The following is a 4,943-nucleotide window of genomic DNA, read 5'->3' as shown; positions in this document are numbered from 1 at the left end:
TCAAATGGAATGCAGTTACAGCTGGCCAGGGATACAGCTCTCGTTTTGTAAAAATAGGCCCCGCGTTTTGTGCTTTCCCTTCTTTCTAAGACTCAGCATCCGTGGCTTATCAGAAGAAGTAGGTGCCAGCGGGGTGCCGGAGGATGGAAATAGTTGGGGAGAGGCAGCTCAGAAGAATGGACAGATGGAATTTTATAGGGATGGACAGAGGGGTGAGGTCAGGATGGATCGAATGGAATGCAGTTACAGCTGGCCACAGCTCTCGTTTTGTAAAAATAGGCCCTGCGTTTTGTGCTTTCCCTTCTTTCCAAGACTCAGTGTCCATGGCTTATCACAAGAAGTAGGTGCCAGCTACTGACGTTGAAACAGGAGTCCAGGTTTTCAGAATTCAGTAGCCAGGGGCTGAAACTGCAGCTTTCCAATTTTAGCCAGTTTGGTGTAGTGGTTGAGTGTGCAGACTCTAATCTGGGAGAACTGGGTTTGATTCCCCACTCCTCCACTTGCACCTGCTGGATGACCTTGGGCAAGCCATAGTTCGGGCACAGCTGTCCTTGAAAAAGAGCAGTTTCTGTCAGAGCTCTCTCGGCCCCTCCTACCTCACAGGGTGTCTGTTGTGGGGAGGGGAAGGGAAAGGAGTTTGTAAGCCGCTCTGAGACTCCTCTGGGTCGTGAAGGGCGGGGCATAAATGCAAACTCTCCTCCTCCTCTTCCTTGTCTTCATCATCATCATCATCATCATCATCATCATCATCATCTTCTTCTTCTTCTTCTTCTTCTTCTTCTTCTTCTTCTTCTTCTTCTTCTTCTTCTTCTTCTTCTTCTTCTTCTTCTTCTTCTTCTTCTTCTTCTCCTCCTCCTTGCTTCCTTCCTTCCTTGCTGTCAAGTCGCAGCTGATTTATGGCAACCCCGTGGAGTTTTCAAGGCAAGAGACCTTCAGGGGTGTTTTACAACTTTGTTTTAAAAAAAGAAGAATTCCAAAGTGGGAATTTCTCATACCCTCCTCTCCCTCCTGCTCCCAGTTTATTTTAGCACTGGTTAGAATCCTGTTTATGTATATCGGGCAGAATGATTATTCCTACTTTATGTCTTTTTGTGTTTATTCAAGGACTGTGTTTGTTTTATCAGCAGTTTCAGTTCTGGGTTTTTTTTTAAACTGTTGGCTCCGTAGATTTCCTTGCATCATGTATGCATGGCGTACATTTTTTACGCACAGTTTGTGGGGTATTTATAGGTATGATGTAAGTCATTTCCATGCATACTAAAATGTAGGATGTTGCTTAACTCAAAAATAATATTGAAGAAATATACATTCCATATGATGGGAAAGGGGATGGGAAGGAAGGAAGGAAGGAAGGAAGGAAGGAAGGAAAGAAGGAAGGATAATAGGTTTAATTCCTACCAAGGAGAGCAAGTAGGGAAAATAATTTTAAAATCATCCCTATTACTGCATTATGAGCATTTCTGTATTTGGAAGGTAGCCTTAATATACTACATTCTTTTTTGATTCCTTGAAATATTTGGAGTGCTTCACAGCAGGAAATAGGTGACACGCGAGTTCAAAAAATTATGGCTAAAACAAACTTTTCAGTATTTGCACACACAAAAACTAAGCATGCCTAAAGAATCTCAGATCCAGCTATTGGATCTTACAACTTCGAAATCAGTTATCAAAAGCAATTTGTTCGATCTGGCTACAAACAATGCTAATTAGGCTTTTGTACAACTGTTTCCTCAGCCCCATTATTTTAGAGACAACGTTAAAGGAGGTTGCTGGTTGGCTGAAGTAGGGGATGAGTGGATATGTCGGTAGGGATGCCAGGATGGGACTGTATGTGTGTGTGTGCGCGCGCACGTGCGTGTGTGTATGTGTGACAGAGACTAACAGCTACATGACAGGCAGAAATTCAATCCGTAGAGAAGAGATTGGATTTATACCCCGCCTTTCACTACCTGAAAGAGTCACAGAGCGGCTTACAATCCCTTTCCCTTCCCCTGCCCACAACAGATACCTTGGGAGGTAGGTGGGGATGAGAGAGCTCTCTCAAGAACTGCCCTTGAGAGAGCAGCTCTGAGAGAGCTGCGAGTGACCCAAAGGTCACCCAGCTGGCTGCAGGTGGAGGAGTGGGGGAATCAAGCCCAGTCCTCCCAGATTAGAGTCCACGCTCTTAACTACTACACCGAACTGGCGCTCAACACTGGCTCTGCTACACCAAACTAGACAGACACAGGCATTCAGCACCTGTTGAACTTCAGCCTGTCATCCAGTTGTTAGAATCCCAGAGCTGGCCAAGAAAATGAACAGCAACTGTTGTATATAAAGGGGAACTGACGGGTAATAGAATCTGTGTGGAAAAGCAATGGCAATATTTAAGCTGAGCATGGCCGTGCTTTCAGTTCACATGCCCAGCCTGCCTAGAAGAGGTGGTGGTGGGGAAATGCTATTCAGGCAAGGGTTTTCAGCCAGTTTCCAAAAGAACACAGACTTGATATATGTTTTTTTGCCCATGGGGGTAGGGATGCCAACTGTTTTACAGGCCCAGGCTCTTGTGCCTTTCACAGCAGTGTGAGCTGCAGGCAGCGACAGTTGCTCAATATTATCCCCGCGGCACAAAGGCATCTCCTCTTGATCTCAGTGTAGCTAGCTGCTGCAAATAATTATAATAGATAGGTAAATAAGTAAGTAAATAAAGAAATAACGGACCCTCAGGGATCAGTTGGCACCCAGGGGTCAGTTGGGACCAATGTTCCCTCTAAGCTGTGGAGTCTTGTGAGCAAAAATTCTACTTTGTGAGCTACTGGCATTAAAGTTGTGAGCAGGTGATTTGGCTACTGCATCAATTAGTTTGCTCTGGAGCCATCCCTCCTGAGCTAAGACAAAAATGTGTGAGCCGGAGGCTAAAAAACTGTGAGCTAGCTCACACTAACTCAGCTTAGAGGGAACACTGGTTGGGACTCTCAGGGGTCCATGTTGTGCACCCAGGGCTGTTGAGAGCCAGCATGGCACATTTTTAAAATTTTTATTTAAATCCCGCCTTCCATTCCAATGGGGAACCAAAGCAGCTTACGTCATCCTCCTCTCCTCTGTTTTATCCTCACAACAAGCCTGTGAGGTAGGTCAGGCTGAGAGCAGGTGACTGGCCCAAGGTCACCCAGCGAGCTTCCACAATGGCACCAGTAGGGATTCGAACCTGGATTTCCCAGATCCTAGTCCAACACTTTAACCACTACACCACGCTGTCTTAGAGAGTCAGGCTAAGATCTGGGGCAGCTGGGTTAAAATCCCTGCTCAGCTGTGGAAGGTCAGTAGTTCAGCAGTTCAAGACCCGTGTGCCGCATGACGGAGTGAGCTCCCGTCTCTAGTTCCAGCTCCTGCCAACCTAGCAGTTCGAAAGCAAAAAATTGCAAGTAGATAAATAGGGACCACTTCGGTGGGAAGGTAACAGCATAGGGACCACTTCGGTGGGAAGGGAACAGCGTTCTGTGCGCCTTGGTGTTTAGTCATGCCGGCCACATGACCACGGAAACGTCTTCGGACAGCGCTGGCTCTTCGGCTTGGAAACGGAGATGAGCACCGCAACCCTAGAGTCGGACTCAACTGGCTTTCGAGCAAGGGAACCTTTACCTTTTACCTCAGCCATGGAAGCTGACTGGGTGAGCCCGGCCCTGGCCCACTGCCTCAGTTTAACCTCCCTCACGGGGGTGTTGCTGTGAGGATTAAGCAGAAGAGGGGAGAGTGACGTTTAGGGGAGAGGCTGTGGCTCAGTGGTAGAGCCTCTGCTTGGTATGCAGAAGGTCCCAGGTTCAACCCCCGGCACCCCCAGTTAAAAGACCAGGCAATGTGTGATGTGAAAGACCTCTGCCTGAGGCCCTGGAGAGCCGCTGCCAGTCTGAGTAAAGCCTGACCTTGATGGACCAAGGGTCTGATTCAGTATAAGGCAGATTCAGTATAAGGCAGCTTGGTATGCAGAAAGTCCCAGGTTCAATCCCCGTCATCTCCACTTAAGGGACCAGGCAGTAGGTGATGTGAAAGACGTCAACTGGAGGGCCGCTGACAGTCTGAGTAGACAAGAGAGCCAGTTGGGTATGTAGTGCTTAAGAGCGCGGACTCTCATCTGGGAGAACCGGGTTTGATTCCCCACTCCTCCACATGCAGTCCCAAATTCTTTCAGAGCTGTTCTCTCAAGGGCAGTTCTCGAAAGAGCTCTCTCAGCCCCACCTACCTCACAGGTTGTCCATTGTAGGGAGGGGGAGTGGAAGGAGGTTGTAAACCGCTCTGTGACTCCAAGTGAAGGGCTGGGAATAAATCCAATCTCTCCTCCTCTTCTTCTTCTCTTCAAGACTGACCTTGATGGACCAATGGTCTGATTCAGTATAAGGCAAATTCATGTGAGTGGCTGTGGCTCAGTGGAAGAGCCTCTGCTTTACATGCAGAAGGTCCCAGGTTCAATCCCTGGCATCTCCAGTTAAAAGGACCAAGCAGTCGGTGATGTGAAAGACCTCTGCCTGAGACCCTGGAGGGCAACTGCCAGTCTGAGTAGACAATACTGACTTTGAGGGACCCAGGGTCTTATTCAGTATAAGGCTACTGCATATAGAATCATAGAGTTAGAAGGGACCTCCAAGGTCATCTAGTCCAACCCCCTGCACAATGCAGGAAATTTACAAAGACCTTCCCCCCACACCCCCAGTGACCCCTGCTCCACACCCAGAAGATGACAAAAAACAAAGCAAACAAAAAAACCCTCCAGGATCTCCCACCAAACTGGCCCGGAGAAAAATTGCTTCCTGACCCCAAAGTGGCACTCAGCGTTTGAGAGCCAGTTTGGTGTAGTGGTTAAGTGTGCGGACTCTAATCTGGGAGGACCGGGTTTGATTCCCCATTCCTCCACTCGCAGCTGCTGATGTGACCTTGGGTCAGTCACAAGCTCTGGCACAGCTGTCCTT

At 48.1% G+C, this 4,943-nt stretch overlaps 1 non-coding gene across 1 annotated transcript; it reads left to right on the top strand.

Moving 5' to 3' along the window:
* Nucleotides 1-4,389: 4,389 nt before the first annotated feature.
* TRNAV-UAC lies at nucleotides 4,390-4,461 on the top strand. Its single transcript has one exon. It is a non-coding gene; the product is annotated as a tRNA-Val (tRNA).
* The last annotated feature ends 482 nt before the right edge of the window (nucleotides 4,462-4,943 follow it).

Source organism: Gekko japonicus, unplaced genomic scaffold (assembly GCF_001447785.1).
Source record: "Gekko japonicus isolate JY-2015 unplaced genomic scaffold, Gekko_japonicus_V1.1 scaffold1371, whole genome shotgun sequence".
Taxonomy (NCBI): Eukaryota; Metazoa; Chordata; class Lepidosauria; order Squamata; family Gekkonidae; genus Gekko; species Gekko japonicus.
This window is presented reverse-complemented; position numbering and strand designations above follow the sequence as displayed.